The 20,322-nt window shown below is 50.7% G+C and overlaps 2 long non-coding RNA genes across 8 annotated transcripts in view; one reads left to right on the top strand and one right to left on the bottom strand.

Annotated features, from left to right (window-relative positions):
• The window catches only part of LOC131489518 (uncharacterized), a 24,491-nt gene extending 5,208 nt beyond the window's left edge, over nucleotides 1–19,283 (top strand). The window contains exons 5-6 of one of the 2 annotated variants that reach the window (XR_009250624.1): nucleotides 17,737–18,069; nucleotides 18,607–19,283. This is a non-coding gene — a long non-coding RNA (uncharacterized LOC131489518). Of the gene's footprint in view, nucleotides 1–17,736; nucleotides 18,285–18,606 lie in introns of those variants that run through there. The other variant, XR_009250623.1, reaches the window with a different exon arrangement.
• Nucleotides 136–17,365, bottom strand: LOC131489519 (uncharacterized). 6 transcript variants are annotated; one of them, XR_009250629.1, is made up of 5 exons: nucleotides 15,744–17,365; nucleotides 5,247–9,514; nucleotides 1,653–5,135; nucleotides 1,457–1,575; nucleotides 136–668 (listed from the first exon to the last, which is right to left on the bottom strand). It is a non-coding gene; the product is annotated as an uncharacterized LOC131489519 (long non-coding RNA). The 6 variants fall into 6 exon arrangements; XR_009250627.1 differs by lacking the exon at nucleotides 15,744–17,365 and having other exon boundaries at nucleotides 1,653–1,727; nucleotides 1,834–5,135; nucleotides 5,247–9,635; XR_009250628.1 differs by lacking the exon at nucleotides 15,744–17,365 and having other exon boundaries at nucleotides 1,653–2,831; nucleotides 3,435–5,135; nucleotides 5,247–9,635.
• Nucleotides 19,284–20,322: the final 1,039 nt, after the last annotated feature.

The following is a 20,322-nucleotide window of genomic DNA, read 5'->3' as shown; positions in this document are numbered from 1 at the left end:
CGAGCCCCGCGTCAGGCTCTGGGCTGATGGCTCGGAGCCTGTTTCCGATTCTGTGTCTCCCTCTCTCTCTGCCCCTCCCCAGTTCATGCTCTGTCTCTCTCTGTCCCAAAAATAAATAAAAAACGTTGAAAAAAAAAATAAAAATAAAACAAGTGGAGACCACAGGTTGGGTATGCCCCCATACCAGACTCATAGTCACCTAACCAGATTTTCAAACTGTCCTGATTCCAAAAATGCTAATAACTCCAATTTTAAACAACACTTGAGCTTTCTTCGAGTCAGCATGACTTTACAGATTCTCAGCTAATCAGCTATATTCAAGTAAGCTGATGCACTGAAAAGCCATGTCAGTCACCAACTCCAGTCACAATGGAAAGTGTTGGACTTGCACATTCCTGCTTTACAGACAGGCCTGTGACAGCTGAGAGCCGCTTCGTAGCCACTTGCCGTTTGAATGTGTCCCCATTTCCAAAATGCTGGTTTCTCAGTAAAATACTCAGCTCAAGTAAAGCGCTCTGGATTTTAGTTTTCTAGTAGACTCACCTACAGAACTCGACATCCCACGTGGGTGCAGATACACCAGATGAAGCAGGGGGGTGAGAAGGCATCCTACAGTAGGGGGACACCCTGGAGACCTAGGCAGACATCCCAGGCAAGAAGTGACAAACCTGGGGAATAAGGCATCGAAGGTCAAAGTAGGCAGAGCCAGGGAGCTAGGGAGACAACTCAGGTCAACGTAGACATAATGGGGAATTAGGGAGACCTCCCAAGTCGGGTTGACAAGACCTCGCCGGTCAGAGTAGACCCAGCAGAGAAACTCACGGGGACTAAGGGAGACCTCCCGCGACAATGTAGACATTTGTTGGGAACCAGGGAGACAGGCCAATTCGGCATAGACTCAGGAGACCTCTCTGGTCAGACTACACACACCCAAAAAAGCCCTCCCAGGTCAGTGTAGACACACCTGGGGTTTTAGGGAGACCTATGAGGTCAGTAGAGGCATATGGGGAAATAAAGATAGATGCCAGGCAAGAGTAGACACATTTTGTGAATTAGGGAGAAAATCCGGCTCAGGACGGTTACAGCTGGGAGTTAGGGTGGCATCCCTGGTTGACATTTCAGGGGAACAGAGAAGACGTTCCTTGTCAGCGAAGACACACTTGGAAAACAAGACCACACAGATCAGCACTGACACACTGGCATTAATTGGGTGGACAGACACACCCGAGGAATTAGTGAAAAGTCCCGGTTCAGGGTAAACACACCTGGAGAATTAGACATCCCAAGCCAGGACAGACACACTTTGGGTATTAAGGAAACATCTCAAGTCCGTTTAGGCAAACCTGAGGAACTGGGGAGCTGTCCAAGGTTGCTACAGAAACACCCGGGAACAAGAGATAATCGAGTCTAGGACACACCTGGTGACAGAGACAATCCCAGGCCAAAGGAGAAGTACCTTGTGGATTAGGGAGACATTCCAAGTTGGTGTAGACCTGCCTGGGGAACTTGGGAGACATAAGTTCACGTAGACAAACCTGGGGGATTAGGGAGGAGCCCAGTTAAGTCTAGATCCACCTAGGAAATAGATATCCTTGGTCAGAGTAGACATTCCTGGGGAATTAGAGAAATGCCCCAGGTCAGGGTAGACATACCTGAGGAATTTGGGATACATCCAGATCAGGGTGGATGCTGGAATTAGGGGACATCCCAGATTACGGTAGAGACACCTGGTGATAAGACATCCAAGATAAGAGAAGGCAAACACACAGAAACAGAGATACCTCCGAGTCAGAGAAGACGCCCCTGGGAAATGACACGTCAGTGTAGATGCACCTGAGGAATTACGGAAATATGCCAGCTCAAAGTTAATGCCACTGGGAAATCAGGCAGTGTACCAGGTAATCGTAGACCTCCGAAGAAATCGGTATACTTCCAAAATCGGTGTAGACATGACTAGGGAACTGGAGGTCATCTAAGGCTAGTGGAGACCCAGCTGGAAAATTAGTATAGACACACCTGGGTTAGTAAGGAGGCCGCCGAGTTCAAAGACGACCTACCTGGGAAATAGACATCCCACACAAGAGAAAAGACCTCCCAAGTAAGGAAGTAGGCATCACCGTTCAGAGAAGACGCTCCTGGAGAGGCAGTAAAGTCCTAGTAGAACAGTCACACCTGGTGAGGTGGGGACGCACCTCAGGTCAGCTTAGATTCATTGGTGACGTCGGTGTCCATCCCAGGTCAGTGTTTACACAACCGGGGCACTGCCGAGAGGACAGCAACTCAGGCAAGTCGGTCTTGGAAAATAAGGGCCTCGGCGCAGGTGTGGGCAGACCCATCTGGACAATCAGGAGGCCTCCCCGCAAGAGAGGCAGCTGAGCACTGAGAGAGGCCCTGCTGGGGAACTGAGGAGAACCCCAGTCCGGGGCAGACACGGCTGGGCATCACGCGGACATCCTCTTCAGGAATCAGACACATACCGGTGTAGACACACTTGGGGAACTGCCGTACCGAGGCAGTGACATCCGTAGATATTTGAGGGAACTTTAGACATAAACTTCCCTCAATTAGGGAGACCTCACTGATTAGCGCAGACTCTCTTGGGGAACGAGGGGCATGTTCTAGCCAGATTCAAAACAGGGAAAAATTCAGACTTCTAGGTCAGAGGAGACCCATGGAGAATTAGGGAGAAGGGAGACATGCCACGCAGAAGAACGCAATTGGAAATTAACGAGACTTCGCAAGGCAGCAGAGACACATCTGGGCAACTGGGCGCAAACCAGGAGTTAGAGCCTCCGTCAGAGTGGACACACCTGTGCAAGTGAGGCGCCGTCCTAGGTGAAAGCAAGCACACGCGAAGAATTAGAAGGTAATCCCGTTAAGGATACAGACACAAGTGATCACGGATACACCCAGGCGAGGGCAGAAACACCTGGGGGTTAGGGAGTCATCCTGGGCTAGGGGAGATACCCCTGGGGTATCAGAGATATATCCCAGGTTAGGACAAACATGGAGAAAAAGACCACCCAGGGCATATGCCCTGTAAGAGTGCTGGTGAGATAACGGTCGGAGAAGACACAGGAAAGGATAAAGACAGCCCAGGTCAGTGGAGGCACACCTACGGACTTCTGGCTACGCTCCGGGTCAGGATATACACTCCTTGGGAACAGCTAGATATGCCAAGTCACAAAAGACCCGCACTAAGAATTAGAGACCTCCCAGGTCAGTTTAGACCAACGTGGGGAAACTATTTCAAGGTCAGCGGAGATCTACTTTGGAAATTAAGGAGACAACCCAGGTCACAACAGACACACCAGTGGATTTAAGGAGACCTATCTGGACAGAGAAGACACACCAGAGGAGACAGGAAGAAATCCAAGGTCAGTGAAGACTCTCGTGAGGGATGAGGGTCATACCCCGGGTCAGCGCGGACCTACCTGGAGATTTCAAAAGACATCCAAGGTCTGAGTAGAGACATACGGGAAAGCACGCAGACCTGCCAGGTAAGAAGAGACCTCATTTCTTAGTGTGACATACCATGGAGTCAGGGAGCCATCAGTAGGTCAGAGTAGATGCACTAGTGTAATTAAGGAGACCGCCAATGTCAAGATCAACAGAACTGGGGAACAGGGAGACATCACAGGTTAGAGCAGAAGCGCCGGTGACATCCTAGGTCACAGTAGTCACATCTGTGGTCTTAGACACGTTCCAGGTCAGTGTTGACAACGCTGGGAAAGTAGGGAGGCCTCCCAGGACGGTGTGGCCTGACCTGGGGAAAGGAAGACGCTAAGCTCTGCAGACACAACCGGGACCCAGGAAGACCACACAGGTCCGAGGCACGGAGCTGGGAAGCTAAGGACACCTCCAAGGTCACTGTAGACACTCCTGGGAATTCATAGAGACCTCCCAGGTCTGTGTGCACAGACCCGGAGGATTAAGCAGATAAATAAGATCAGGGAAGACCCATTCTGGAATTAGCAATATGCCCCAGGACACGGAAGATGCATCTGGGAAATTAATATGAATTCTAAGTGTAGTCTCACAAGCAGAATTTGTGAAATAGTCCGGTTCAGAGTAGACACACCTGGGGAATTAGGAGAATCCCAAACCATGCTACGCAGACAGGGCTATGAGACACCTAATGACAGTGTTGACACACCTGGGGAGATAGCCCAGGTAGTGTAGACACAAGTAAGGAATGAGGAGGATATGCCAGGTCAGAGTAAACACATCTGATGTGTATGGAGTTATCCCGGGTTTGAGACGGACACGTGTGCCATTAGGAAGCTATCCCGGGTCAGCACAGACACACTTGTGTCAGGGATACATGCCATGTCAGCGCATACAGAACCATGGAAATAAGACGACAGCCCATGTCAGTGTCGTAGCCCGAGAAGGAGGGGGAGATCTCAGTTTTGTGTAGACATCCTCGGTTAACCAGGGACACATCCCAGGTTAGAATGACCCTTGTGGGAGGTAAGGAAGTACCCATGTCAGGACAGACACACCTGGGGTATTAGCGAAACCTCCAAAGACCATGTAAGCACACTTGGGATATGCTGAGACATCAAGGTCAGAGTAGACACCCATGGGGAATTAGAGGGTAGTCCTAGTGTAGACATGCCTGCTGTATTAGGGAGACATCCCAGGCAGCGTAGACACTCAGGGGGACTTAAGGAGATGACCCGTTCCACTTCAGATCCTCTGGCACTGTTAGACACTTATCCCAAGTCAGTGTAGACACACACGAGGCTCTAGAGAGGCCTCACTGGTCAGGAGAGACACCCCTGCAGACTCAGAAAGGCGAACTATTACAGAGTCAACACCTCTGAGAATTAGATATATTCCCCACCAGTTTAGACACACCTGAAATCGGGGAGATATTTCAGAAAATCCAAGGCGATAGGGAGGCACGTGAGGTTTGAGTAGACACACCGCTAGAATTAAGGAGCTAGCTCTCGAGAACACATACCCGGACGATTAGGGAGACGTCCCAAAGTGGTGTAGACAACCGAGTCAAGTATAGACACACCTGGGGAGCTAGCGGGATAGCCAGGTCAGGGTAGACGCTCTTGAAAAGTAGACGTTCCAGGCCAGGATGGACAAACGTGGGATATTAGAGATCAGGGTAGACACATCTTTACAGAGAGAGGGAAAAAAAAAAAAGGTTAAAGCAAAAACACCCGGGGTTCTCCGTAGATACACCAGGTCAGAGAAGGCACACAAGACCCTAGTCAGTGTTGACTCACCTGAGAAAGCAGAGAGTCATCTGAAGTCAGTGTAAACATGCCTAGGGAAATACGGAAACACCCAACTCAGGATAAAAGCACGTGTGGATCTATGAAGAGACACCATGTCAGAGTAGACACACCTATGGGCAGCATAGACACATCTGGGAATAAGACACCTTTAGTCATAACTGACACACCTGGGGATTGAGAGCAATATCCCAGGTCTGTATAGACACACGTGGGGAATTAGGGAGACATCCCGAGTCAAGGCAGACACTCTTAGGGAATTAGACTAGATCAGGGGAATGTGAGCCACACCCACACCAGAGGAGACGCATCTGGGGAACTAGGTAGATGCCCCACATTACAGTAGACACAGCTGGGGAGATATGGACACAACCTAGATCAGTGGACACACTCCAGGGAGAATTAAGAGATCTCGTACGTCACAGGAGACTCCCTGGAGAACTAGGGAGACATCCAAGGTCAGAGTTAGACCCACCTGGAGAGTCCGGGTGGCAACCTTGGGAGCTTCCCAGGTGAAATCTGAGACCAGCATTCCTGCCTGGAGGGCAGAGAGAGACAAAGAAAGAGGCAGATCATTCCAGGTTGGTAGGTGGCGGGTTTAATAAGCAAGAGAACTTACATTCAAGGCTTGTCTTGGGTAGATCTCTTCACCCACTCGCCAAACCCTGAAAGTTTAAATAGAGACCTTAACTGGGTTCAGTCACATATTACATCTAGATGGTCTCAACACCACATCATGATCCGTCCATCGAAGGCTGTGTCCTTGGGGCAGCTTCTGAGAACAAAGCAGAGAAGGCGAGCAGAAGGTACATGCTAATGAGCGGGGGGTGGGGAGGGTGACGAGTCTCCAGTTGCCTGGAGTAGCTCATGCATCAGCTGGTGGTCACATCCTCTTGGTGGCCAGCTCCAACGTTTTGGGTCAGAGGAAACACATTTTAGGGAAAAGAGAGACATCTCGTGTCAGTGTAGAAAACTGGGAAATAGAAAGTCATGCCAGGTCAGGGAAGATGCACCTAGTACTTGGGGGAGACATACAATGTCAGAGTCAACATACCTGGGGAACGAGGAAGATTCCCAAGCCCGAGGAAACCAAACCGGGAACTGGATTCCAGGTCAGAACAGACGCATGGGGTTCATCACGGAGACATAGCCGGTCAGGGTAGGCAACCTGAGATCTTAGGCAGATATCAAGGGACATCTTAGGTAAATATAGATATTCTTGGAGAATTTAGAAGTCATCCAAGGTCAGTGTAGTCACAACTTGGGAATTAAGGAAACATTTCTGGTCAGTATAGATATTCCAAAGGATTTAGAGAGACTTTTCGGGTAAACCAGACATACCCGAGGGAACTATAGACTTACTAGTTCAGTGTAGACACACCTGGGGAATTAAGATGATATCAAAGGTCAATACAAACACCCCTTGGACAATGAGAAGCTATCCCAGACACACCTGGGAAATTAGGGAGATACCCAGGTAATTAGAAATACCCGGAAATTTAGAGTGACAGCTAACATTAAAGTAGACACAAACAGGGAATTAGGGAGACATCCCAGGTCAGGTAGGAAATACTAGGGAATTAGGGAGATGTCCAAGATCAAAGTGGAAATGAAGGAATTAGACATCCTTGATAAGAGTAGATTAACCTGGGGGATTAGGGAAACATTGCAGGTCAGTGTAGACACCCCTGGGGGATTTGGGCGATCTCCCAAGTCAGTGTAAGCACAACTGAGGAATTAAGAGAAACATCCCAGGTAATAACAGACACACCTGGGGTTCTAGGGAGTCATTCTCATTCTGTATAGAAATTCCTGTGAAATTAGGCAGACATCCTACGATAAGGTAAACTCCTGAATAACCAGAGATGTATTGCAGGTCAGTGTAGACACATCTGTGGAATTAGGGAGACATCCCAGGTCAGGTCAGTGAACACAAACCTGGGGAATTAGGGAGACATTCCACATCACAGTAGACACGTGTGCAAATTTGGGAGACATCGCCGGGCAGGGTAAACACACGGGAAAGAAGGGATACGAGCCAATTCAGAGTGATCAAACCTGAGGAATTAGAGAGACACCCTTCATCAGTGTGGACAGGCCCAGGGAATTGAGCAGACAACCAACCTGTGTTGGACACACGTGGGGAAAGAGAGAAACAGCCTAGGTCAGTGTAGCTACAAGTGGAGAATCATGCGATTATCCGTGGTAGAGTTGACACGTCCGGGTAATCAGGTAGACATCCGTGTTTGGGTAGGCACACCTGGGCAAAATTAGGGAGCTATCTGAGGTCAAAGACAAAGTTAAGGAACAGCTTGGCATCTTCCATCATGGTAGATACATAAGGAGAATTATGGAGACATCCCGGGTCACGGATACACACATGAGAAATTAGGGAAACACCACTGGTTAGAATTCACACCCTGGGAACTAGGGAGACATCCCAGGTCACGGAAGACACAATTTGGGATTTACACCAACATCCCAGATCAGTGGAGACACACCTGTGTTATTAGACTGGCCTCTCGGGTCTGAGTAGACTTACCTGAGTAGTCACGGAGGCATCCAAAGCCAGGGTATACGATCCTGTGAAACTCGAGATGTGTCACAGGTCGGTGTAAACACACAGGCAGTTAGGAAGGCATCTAGTTCACTGCAGACAAAACCGAAGAATTAGGTAAATAACCCTTGTCAGAGTAGACACACAGGAGAATTAAGGAGATATCCCGAGTCCTTGTTGACACATCTGTGGAATTGGGCATCCCAAGTCAGGACACATACCTTGGGATTTAACAGAACATCCCAAGACCTGTTTACACACAGGAGGAATTAGGGAGACATCTCAGGCTATTGTGGACCCACCTAAGAAATGAGGGAGACATCCTCAGAGTTGACACAGCTGGGCAATGAGGGAGATATCCCTGGTCAGTGTGGACACCGTGAACTGGGGAGACATCCAGCTTTAAGGCAGATACACGCTGGAGTAAGAGACGTTCCAGATTGGAGTAGACACACCTACAGAATCAGGGAGGCAGAGAGGACACACCTGTAGTTCTAGGGACGTCACGTACAATGTGTGCACCGGCGCGGAACCACGGAAGCCTTCTAGGGAAGTGTAGAAACACCTGTGGAATTTGAGACAAATCCTGGTCACAGTAAACACACCTGGGAAATCAGGGAGACATTCCTGGCCAGTGTTGACACAACTCAGGAATTACGGAGCTATCTCCAGTTAGGGTAGACAAATCTGAGGAAATGAGGATATGTCCCGGGTCACGATAGCACAACTAGGTAATGAGAAAGAAATCAGAAAGCAATGTGCACATAATAAAGGTAAGAGAGCCGTGAGGGGTCACGGCACACCTAGATGATGTCTGTTACACACCAGGTCAGGTCAGACATCCACTGGAAGTAGGGACAGAGTAGCCACAACGGGGGTCCTAATGAGCTGTCCCAACTCAAGGGGGACAGAACTGAGTAATATGAGAAAGATCCCAGAACACAGTATACAAAGCTGGGGTATTAGGAACGCGTCCCTGGTCAGTGGAGACACATCTCGACAGCTAGAAACATGTCCCGGGTCAGTGTGTAAAAATGGGGAATTAGGGAGAAAACCCATGCCACAGCAGACACGTTTGCTGATTAAGGAAACAACTCAGGTCAGTGTAGACACTTGGAATATTATGGGGGCTTCCAAGGTCAGGGACACACACCTAGAGAACTAGGAAGACATCAGGTCAAAGTAGACACACTGGGGAATTAGGCGGCCATAGCAGGTCAGGATAGGCAGACCAGAGAGCTAGGAAAACATTCTGGAAGAGTGTACACATACAGGGAGTTACTGAAACATCCCCAACATCCCCAGTGAGCACAGACACACCTGGGGATCAGACAACCCATATCGGAGCAATACACCTGGGGGATTAGAGACACATCACAGCAGGGTGGACTAATCAGGGACTAATTAGGGAGCCATCCCGAGTACAGGTGGATCCACACGGGGGGGATGGGGTGACAGCCTAGGCGAGGGGAGACATGCCTGCGTATTACGGAGCGCAACCTGTTCAGAGCAGACACCTCTAGGGAATTAGGGGGTATCACTGGTTAGTTTAGACAAAGTGGGGAATTAGTAAGGCAGCCCAAATCAGGAAAGAAACCTTTGGGGCATTACAGCAACATACCAGTTCGGTATAGCAACTCCTGGGAATGAGGGAGATCTGCAAGGCCAGTGTAGACGGACCCATGGAATTAGAGAGACATCCCTGGTCATGAACGAGGGGAAAATCCCAAAGCAGAGTAAACACACCCAGGAGTTAGGAAGATATCCCAGGCCAGTGTAGACACACTTGTTTGGATTCTTCCTGCACTGCTGCCTGCACATACAGGGTTTAACCCCTCCCCCCCGCCCAAGGCTGCCCTTGCTCGGGGAAACATCCAGAACTTTATAATGACTGGGAGATCTAATCTCGAAACACTGAAACGTATAAGCTTGGGGGGAGACAAATCCCATAAGCTTCCTCTTCACCTCCTGGATTCATGGCACTAACTCATCACAATATGTGTGGTTGTCATGGTAACAGGTGTCGGGGACAAAAATCCTGAAAAGCTTGGAGAAGATCATTTTTTAAGTTTGGACTCTTAGCTGCAAGACTTCAACCTAGTTCTTGCTGACTTAAGAAAACAGGGCTTTTTGTTACTCTTCCTTCTCTGCGTGCTTGAAAAGGCCGAGTACTGACAGCAAACACAGCTGCAGTCGGGGCTCAGTAGCATCACGACGACCCCAGGCCCTGCCTCCTTCTTAATGTTTATTCATTTTTGAGAGAGCGCCAGTGGGGAAGGGGCAGAGAGAGGGGCAGAGGACCCAAAGCAGACTCTTCACGGGCAGCAGCAAGCCCAACGTGGGGCTTGAACTCACGAACCGCAAGATCATGACCTCAGCCGAAGTCGGACACCCAGCCGACTGAGCCCCCCACGTGCCCCGTCTACCTCCGTCACTGCAGCCGGTGTCCGGCCTGGCGAGCGTCACCGAGGCCCGGAGTCAGATCATCCCCGGGAGTAGCAGGCCCAGACCTTAACAGGCCATCGCCAGCCACCTCGTGCTAAATACCGCAAAGACCAAGTACTGAAGGAGAAGTCCGGCCACGTCTAGGGGGTGCCGTGAAGGCGTCAAGACCTAAAGATTAAACAGCCTAACCACAGGGCGATGCAGCTAGAGGGACCGCACACGCGTGGCGTCTGGCTCTGAAGAACTGATCCCGGGTCGAGGCGGGGAGTGTGTGTGACCAGCCTGGGGCATCTTGAGGTTTCATGAGGCAAGGCCTCCACGAAAGGTCAGGGAACTGTGTCAGCAGGACACAGGAGCCGCACGAGGGATCCTGCTGGGCAGGGGGGAGTTCATTCAAACATCAAAAAGAACAACGGCTGTTGTAACGGATCAAAAGTCATTGGGCATATAAAAATCCCGGCCTAGAAATCAGGAATGACTGCAAATGACTGTTTACCTATTACTGTTTACAGAGACAAAAGGACCCTGTGAGAATACTGTGGACAGCTGCACACTAACACATAGATGCCCGATGTGAAGTGCACACGTTTCTAGAACACACAAACCACCACAACTGACTCAAGAGGAAACAGAAAATCTGATGAGACCTATGACAAGCAAAGAGAGTGAATCACTAATGAAAAATCTCAGGGGGTGCCTGGGTGGCTTGGTCGGTTGAGCCAACTTCGAGGTGTCCAACTTCAGCTCAGGTCACGATCTCGTGGTCAGTGGGTTCAAGGCCCACGTCGGGCTCTGTGCCGACAGCTGGGAGCCTGGAGCTGCTTCGGATTCTGTGTCTCCCTCTCTCTCTCTGCCTCTCTCCCTCCCTTTCTGTCTCTCTCAAAAATAAAATTAAAAAAAGAAAAAGAACAGAAAAAGCTCTGAAAACAGAGAAGCCCAGGACCAGCTGGGTCCACTGGGGGGGAGGTGGCACATCTTAAAAGCCGGCGCGGTGCCCACTGACCTGCTTCACAGATGACCCAGCACCTTCCGCCAGCTCTTGCCACACAAGTGCTTGCACGTCTGACTCCAGCTGCCCGAGTCCCTCCCCCTGCCCCTCCCCCCTTCCCCCCTGCCCCCCAGGGGCCCCGCCCAACCAAAGCCCCAGGACCAGCACCAGACGCCATCACAGGCTGCGTGACTGACTGAAGGGGCACGACCCCCTCCTAGAGCCCGTGGCTGGTGGCCGCCACCGTGTGTGCGCTCAGCACCAGCCTCTGCACCTGCGCCCGCCAGCCTGACGCCCTTCACCGGCTCCACCGTGGTGCGCGTGCCCAGGGGCAGACCGTGCGGCCGCGGAAGGGCACACTGACGGCCGGGGCCCCTGCAGCCACCAGCGTGCCCACGGTAATTCCTGGACCTGCTGTGCACTTTGGTTCCCCACCAAAGTGCCCCGCCCAGCGACTCTGGGCGTCTTTGTGACCGCTTCCCGCTGCTGTGCACACCCTTCCAGCCGTGCCTGCAGCCGAGTGTGCACAGACCCCTGGCCCCAACGGTCGCTGCTGCCGGCCCTGGAGGCTCCACTGGGGACTTAGCAGCCCTCGCGGCATCTGTGGCCCCGGGACAACACTCACCAAGGACCACGCGGCTGTCAGCGCTGTGGGCCCCAGCGACATCAACAAATGAGTCACCAGACCATCCTGGAGTCGGTGCCACCACACACTTCCGTACCAGGCACCCTGCCCCCTAGGCCCAGGGTCACGGCACAACCCCCTGGCCATCAGCTCTGGACCTCACCGCCCCAAAACCATCTGCCAGGGAAGGTCTTTCCTCCCTGAAGTCCGTCCACGAAGTCTACAACGGTGACTGCTGCTTCAAATGCACACACACCACGTAAGGCTACACGGATCAGGAGGAATCAGGACATGTGGCTTCGCCAAAGGAATGCGTTTAAACCTTCAGTAACTTGCCCTTAAGAAACAGACCCAGAAGCTGCCTGACAATTCAGAGTAGCTGTTCTAAAGATGCTCAGAGTGAATACAATAATTTAATTCAAGTGAATACAAATAATTTAATGAAATCTGGAAAACGGTACAAGGTCACAAGAAGGTGGTCAAAGAAGAAACAGAAAACATAAAAAAAGAACCAAACAATTTGCGACTATGTGGATGGAACGAGAGGGTGTTATGCTAAGCGAAATTAGTCTGAGAAAGACAAATACCTTACGACTTCACTCTTAGGAGGACTTTAAGATACAAGACAGATGAACATAAGGGAAGGGAAGGAAAAATAATATAAAAACAGGGAGGGGGACAAAACAGAAGAGCCTCTTAAATATGGAGAACAAACTGAGGGTTACTGGAGGGGTGGTGGGAGGGGGCATGGGCTAAATGGGCAAAGGGCACTAAGGAATCTACTCCTGAAATCACTGTCGCACTATATGCTAACTTAGGTGTAAATTTAAAAGATAAATTATATATATATAAAAAAAGAACCAAACAAATCTTGGAGCTGAAGATTTCAATGACTGGTGTGAAGAATTTAAGAGAGAAGCTTCAGAATCATCTAGACTGAGCAGAAGAAAATTCAGTGAGCTCAGAAACAGGACACTTTTCTCAGCAACACTGTCCTTCAGAAATAAAGGCCAGACAGGCTTTGCCATGCAAACGACAGCTTCAGGACTGCATCAACACCAGGCCTGCCTACAAGACCTGCTGAAGGACGCCCGTCACACGGGACAAAAGGATGCTAACCGGCAACGTGAGAAATGTGAAAATAGACAGCACGCTGGTAAAGGCAAGTACACAGTCAAGTTCAGAAAACTCTAGAAATACAGTGTGGTGGTGTGTGCTAACCACTGGAGTATAAAGGTTGAAGGACAGAAGTGTTATAAACAGTTACAGCTACAATAATATCTTAACAGATCCACAATATAAAAAGATTAAAAAGTGTGACATCAGGGGCTCTTGGGGTGGGGGGGAGGGGCTCAGTCGGTTAGGCGTCCGGCTCTTGATTTCAGGTCAGATCGTGATCTCACAGTTCATGAGTTCGATCCCCATGTTGGGCTCTGTGCTGACAGTGTGGAGCCTGCTGGGGATTCTCTGTCTCCCTTCCTCTGCCTTTCCCCAGCTCACATTCTTTCTCTGTCTCTCTCAAAAATAAATATTTAAAAAAAAAAAAGGTCTGAAGACAGATGCTGGTAATAACAATATGAATGTACTTAATATCACTGAATTGTACACTTAAAATTAAGACGGTAAATTTTACAGTATGTGTATTGTACCACGAAAAAATCAATGATTTTTTAAAAAGCTTTGCATAACATCGTACTCAATATCATACTCAACGCTTAAAGATGAAACTCTTAGAGTTCAGGAACAGGACAAGGATGCCTGCTTATGCCACTTCTACTCAACATTCTGGTATTGCGAATCAGAAAAAAAAAATAGAGAAGAAAAAGAAATAAAACACACACATTGGAAATGAAGAAGAAAAGTCTCTCCTACTTGCAGAGGACTTGATCTTGTATCCGGAAAACCCTAAAGAATCCACACACACACACACACACACACTGCCAGGGTCAGTGAAAGAATTTAGCACTCACACTCACAGGACACAAGACCAAACCACCACCATCAGTTGCACATTCACACACTAGTCAGAAGTTATTTAAAAATTAGGGTGCCTGGGGGCTCCTTCAGCTGGGCATCCGACTTTGGCTCAGCTCGTGATCTCACAATTTGTGGGTTCAGGCTCCCCATCGGGCTCTCTGCTGTCAGCGCAGAACCCGCTTTGGATCCTCTGTTTCCCTCTCTCTGTGCCCCTCCCCCATTCTTATATGCTCTCTCTCTCTCAAAAATAAATATTTAAAAAATTAAGAAAATTATTCCATTTACTATTGCATCAAAATAATAAAACCCATGGGAATAAATTTCATCAAGGAGGTGTAAGATTTGAATGCTGAAAATGGAAAACACCTGAAAGAAATTTCAAAAGACCTAAATAAATGGAAATACATCCTGTGTTCACTGAAGATTTAATATTGTTAAGTCAAAACTATCCAAAGCAATCTACAGATTCAATGCATTGTCTGCTAACATCCCAAAGGCCTTTTTTGGCAAAAATGGGAAACCAGACCCTAAAACGCACACGTCATTGCAAGTTATCCCACCCAAATAGCTAAGACAATCTTGAAAAATAACCAAGTTGGAGGACTGACATTTCCCTGTTTCGAAGCTTCTACAGAGCCGTGGTAATCAAAAAAAAGTGCACTATCAGCACAATGATGGACAAATGGGATAGGATGAGAGTCCAGAAAGAAACCCGTATCATCAGGGGTCAGGAGGTTTTTGACAAAGATTCCAAGTCCATTCTATGGGAAAACCACAATCCCTTTAACAAATGGTGCGGGGACAACTGGATAACCCATGCACAAGGAAAGGTGGAACTCTATCTCACTCCACATACAAAGATTACCCAAAATGGATCAAATATCCAAATTTAAGAGCTAAAACCATGTATTTCTCTGGAGAAAACCTCATGGCCTCAGATTTGAAAATGAATCCTTAGATAGGACACCAAAAGCACAGATGACAAAAGAAAAAACTAAACTGGCTTTCAACAAAATCTAAAACTCTTGTGCATTAAAAGACACTATTGGGGTGCCTGCGTGGCTCAGTCGGTTAAGCGTCCGACTCTTGGTTTCGGCTCAGCTCGTGATCTCATGGTTTCGGGAGTTCAAGCTCTGCGTCGGGCGCTGCACTGAGCACGGAGCCTGCCTGGGATTCTCTCTCCCTCTTCCCCTCTCCCTCACTCGCGCATTCTGTCTCAAACAACAACAACAAAGACACTATCGTGAATGGGAAGACAGCCTGTATGATGGAGGCAGCGTGTGCAAATCATAACTCTGATACGGGTGGAGTATCCGGAATATACCAAGAACTCTTACATCTCAACAACAAAAGACAAACAACCCAATTAAACATTGGGCAAATGAGTTGAACAGACATTTCGCCAAAGAAGATACACAAATGGCCGAGAAAAGATACTCAGCACGGTAGCCACCGGGAAAAGCAAATCAAAACAACAGCGAGATTCCAGTTTACAGCCAGTAGGAGGGCTGTAGTGATAATTTTTGAAAGCAGAAAGTAACAAGTGTCGGCAAAGGTGTGAAGAAAGTGGAAACCTCAAACACTGCTGACGGGAACGTAAAACGGTGCAGCCAGTGTGGAAAACAGCTGAGCATTTCCTCAAAGAGTTAAGTGTAGGATTAGCAGTTCCACTCTGATACTTGTACATGAGCATTCTTGCCAACGCTACAATTAGCAGCTGACGTTTGAAGACCATCCAAATATTTGTCACCCATGAATGGACTAACAAGTGGTCTACCCACATGATGGGATACTGTTCAGCCACGTGAGTGAATTAGTGCTAATAATGCTACAACATGGGTGAAACCCAAAAACGTTATCCTGACTGAAAGAAGTCAGAAACAAAAAGTCACGTACCGTACGATTACCTTCATATGAAACGTCCAGAGTGTGCAAATCTGGGAACCCTGGGTGGCTCGGTCGGTTAGGCACCTGACTCTTGACCTTAGCTCAGGTCTTGATCTCAGGGTCATGACTTCAAGTCCTGCTCTGGGATCCACGCTGGGTATAAAAGCCCACTTTAAAAAATAAAGAGAAGAACTCAAATAGTATCAGAGGAAATGAGAGAACTACAAGTTTCAAAACCCTACTGAAAAATCAGTTCTGATCATTTCAGCGGATGTTAAAACCCTCAGGTGGAAGTTTCCGTGAAACCTACCTGGGGGCAGACTGTTACCACCTGAACCACCGAACGGCCTCAGCATCCTAGGAAGTGAGGTGGACAGCCGGGACCCGCCTCCCGACACGACTGACGCCACCTTCGGCTGTGAAGTAGTCACAGAGACAAATCAACCTGAGACGACGCGGCTGTTAGAGTTCATTTCAAGCTGCAGGAGTGTGGGAGCCTAAAATGAGAACACGGGGCGCTGGAACAGAGACCCCCTCCCCCCGCACGATTTCATCTGCTAGTCGACCTGGGGGGTGGAAACCCATGATGTGGGAGAGGGAGGGACCGTGACCAGATCTGGAGGGACTCGGGGGACGCGGTGTTCATACATGACACATAGAGTCTGTCTGGACCTCGGTTCAAATGAACCCACTATTAAATTACAGTTTAGAACAGGATCTGCACGTGGGCTAGCATTCCATTTGAGTGAGGAATTGTTAATGAACTGTGACAAAGCGTGCTGGGACAGACAGCTTCTGTTAGGAGACATGGTGATGCGTCCAGGAGTGCAATGACAGGACACACACGGTTTGCTGACAACATCACAGCTGCTCCGGGTGTCCTTCCAGCTGCAGGTATCTTCCCCACGAGGTTGCGCCCAGGTGGCGCCCAGGGTCCACACCGAGGGCGCCCCAGGAGGGAAGCCCGCTGATGACATCTCAGGCTCCAACAAGACAGCAGTGGTGACTTCACCCCCGGGGGTGTGCACACGATGAAATACTCTAATGCTTTTTAAAACAGGGTGTGGACCTACATTCACCGGGATGCTGCTCGTGGAACAGAGTTAAATTAAACTAAGAACTTTCTGTGTATCGTGGCCCACTTTTGTGCCCTAGACACGTGTGACATTTATAGGCAAAATATTCAAAATACTGGAAAAGAATCGGCAGCCCACTCATGGGTGGGGTCTGAGGGCACAGGCCCCCCATTTTCCTCCATGCACTTTCGTGTCATTTACGTTTTCCAGCGAGGGGAGTCCGTGCCTGTGACACGCACCAAAGCCATGCGTGGGTTCTAGGTGGGGGGTTGAAGCCCCCCTGCCTGTACAGCAGGCCCTGCCTGGCTCAGCGTCCCCGGGGCCACCCTGGGAGGACAAGCTCAGGAGGTGCCCCCCAGGGGCTCACAGGGCCCCACGGAACCAGGAGCTGCCCAGGGCTTCTTGTGCTGGGAGGGCCACATCTGCTCAGGAGGCCGCAAGTGGCAGCTGGCGTGGCAACAGGGCCCGGCCACCCACACACGGCTGCCGTGTCCAGCTCCCAGGCTGTGGCCCAGCTGGAAGCCCCAAGTTAGTGGAACGGGTGGCCACATGGAGCCTGTTGTAGCCTCTGGAGGAGCCTCCATTCTCTTTGGGGACCACCCGATGGCTCACGTACCTCCCACGCGGCCCCAGGATGCGCCTCTCGGGAATTCCTGGGCCAGACGCCCCGTCCTCCCCTTCTGTGCCCCGCCGGCCTCAGCTGACCTCGGCCAGCCTGCAGGAAAGGCCCGCACAAGGGCCACATCGTGGCCACAATGGTGTGGGAGGCGGGCACTGTCTGACCTTGTGATCCGGTCCCAAATGCTAGTTCAGGGGCAAAGTCCAGACACAGACGCACAGATGGTTCCCTTTACTGGAGGGGGAGGTTGATTTCTTTGTCAGACGGGGGAGGGATTCATGAGGCATCTCTGTTTTGTTTAATCCAGGTGCTGTCTGTCCCTGTCCCAGCAGGAAATACAGCACCCGGAGGTTCAGAGGAAGACACAAGACATGTGACAGAAGGGGCTCCTTTCGGAGGATCCAGCAGGGAAGTTAAGAAACCAGACAGGAGCCCCCGGGAGCTGCTTCCCTGGGCCTGAGAGGCAGGGAAGGGACAGCGCTGCAAGATCGGGAGAGATGGCAGGGCTCACAGGCTCGGTGGCCCTGGGCTGTTGACCAGAGTTCCTGCCCCTGGCACAGCCCGCAGGGATGACCCAGCCTCTCTCCCCACCCCCAGCTCTGGGGGCTCCCGCGGGTGGGGCCTGACCACAAGGCAGGAGGTGGGAGCCCCGGCCACACGGCCCGCAGGTCAAGGTGCGGGGAGGGAGTGGGGTGAACAGGGGGACAGTGGATCCGGGGCGACAGAGGGTGTGCTGCACGAGAGCCACCTGGACACACCCGAGCTCTCACCTGAGGGTGCCACACCTGGACGCTCTTGAACGGTCGCGGGCTCGTCAACGCTGGACTCCGTCCACCGGGCAACCACCAGGGTCCCCTCGGGGTGGGGGTGGGGGTGGGGGTAGGGGGGGCGCAAGCTCTGGTCCCCACCGCCCCGCCTGGCTGCCCCATCCCGTGTCCCGACGGCCCTCTGCCACCCGAGGCTCCGCATTGCCGCGCGATGTGGAAGAACCACACGGCACGGAGGTGGGGAATCTGACTCTCTCCTCCAACTGCCCTGGTTCCACCGAGACCAGCAGTAAAGAGGAAGCGCAATAATAAACCTGCCCGCGGAAAACCAATAAGAAGCGGGGCCTCGTGCCTTTGGCAAGAGGAGCCCAGAAATGCAGTAACTTTTTGCCTTAACTTCCCCTCCACAGGCTCTCGGGAAGGATTATCTGCTCGGATCCCAAGATGAGCCATTACGAGAGTCTGCTGCTTGAGCGGAACGCCTCTGGTCTGCAGAGAAACGTAGTTTTGCAAAGCGCCAGATCTCAAGACCTGGGGCTTGGCCGCTCTCCAGGGGCGGGAGGCCGGCCCCCCAGGGAGAGACGGGGTCGGGGAAGGGACCCCGCCGCAGAGCTGACCGCACGAGCAGGCGCAGGTGGCTGTGGTGTCCCCTGGGCGGGCCGATGCCGGGGAGGCCACACGGGGGTCACTTCTCCCTCGCGGCCGCCGTGCTCACGAACTACAAGTACCTCGTAAACCCCTAGGAGTGGGATCGCTGGGCCACATGGGTCTTTCCGAGACTCCCCTGTGTTTCCGTGGGGGATGTTCGTCTCCCGCGCCCACCGGCAACGCGCTCGGCCGTCGGCGTCACATCCTGGGCGTCACGTCCCGGCCGACGCTCGCTGTGCTGCGCTTCTGATGGTTGTGGGACCTCGCGATTGTCCTGTGTCCCCTGGTGAGGAGTGAGGGGAGTTCCAGTCGGGCGCTGACCGGCCATCTGTGCGTCGTCTCTGGAGACAGACTTGGCCCATTTTTTAATGGGATCGTTCCTTTGTCGCTGAGCAGTTTTTACAGATCCTGAGTGTTGGCCCCTCATCAGGTGAGGGAGACGTTTTCTCCCGTTCTGTGGGCTCTTTAACTCCCCTGATGGCGCCCCAAAGTGCTTCCTTTTGTGAAAGTCCAATTTATCTGTTTTTCTAGTTGCCTGTGCTTCGGGTGTTAGAGCCAATAAATCACCACAAATGCAACATCACGAATCTTCTCTCCTGTGTGTTCTTCTAAGAGTCTTACGGTCTTAGCTCTTACGCTTGGGTATTTGACCCCATTTCTGCTGATTTGGGCATATGGTGTCACGTAAGGGAGAGACACGTAAGGGTGTCACGTAAGGTGCCTCTTTCTCTCGCACACGTGGGGATGTCCAGTTTTCCCAACACCATTTGTTAAAGAAAAACCTGTCTTTTCCCCCGTTGAATAGTTTTGGCACTCTTGTTGGAAATCCGTTGACCAAGTTTATGCGGCCTTCTTTCTGGGTTTTCTCCTCCAATCCGCTCGTCTCTACTTGTGTTTTATGCCAGAACAACACTGTTTCTATTGCTGTAATTTTGCAGTGAATTTTGAAATCAAGAAGCGTGAGTCCTCCAACTTTTTCCTTGTCAAAATTATTTCGCGTATTCCGGGTCCCTTGAAACGCCGTATGAAATTTGGAACGTATTTTTCTGTATCTACAAAAAAAGCGTCCAGGGCTTCGGGGGTGATGGCAGTGAACCTGCAGAGGAACCAGCATTTCGGGAACACTGTCGTCCTAGCGGCGTCCCGTCACCCGGCCGTGAACACGGGACATCTGTCCGCGTATTAACGCCTTCCGTGGTCGTTCAGTAACACGGTGTAGTTCCCGTGAACAAGTCTCCTGTCTCGTTGGCCTAACTTGTTTCTAAATGTCTTACTCTTTTTGACGCCATTTTAAAATTTTTTTTTTTTCAACGTTTTTTTTGTTTTTTTTTTTATTTTTGGGACAGAGAGAGACAGAGCATGAACGGGGGAGGGGCAGAGAGAGAGGGAGACACAGAATCGGAAACAGGCTCCAGGTTCCGAGCCATCAGCCCAGAGCCTGACGCGGGGCTCGAACTCACGGACCGCGAGATCGTGAC

This window comes from Neofelis nebulosa, chromosome 11 (assembly GCF_028018385.1).
Source record: "Neofelis nebulosa isolate mNeoNeb1 chromosome 11, mNeoNeb1.pri, whole genome shotgun sequence".
Taxonomy (NCBI): Eukaryota; Metazoa; Chordata; class Mammalia; order Carnivora; family Felidae; genus Neofelis; species Neofelis nebulosa.
This window is presented reverse-complemented; position numbering and strand designations above follow the sequence as displayed.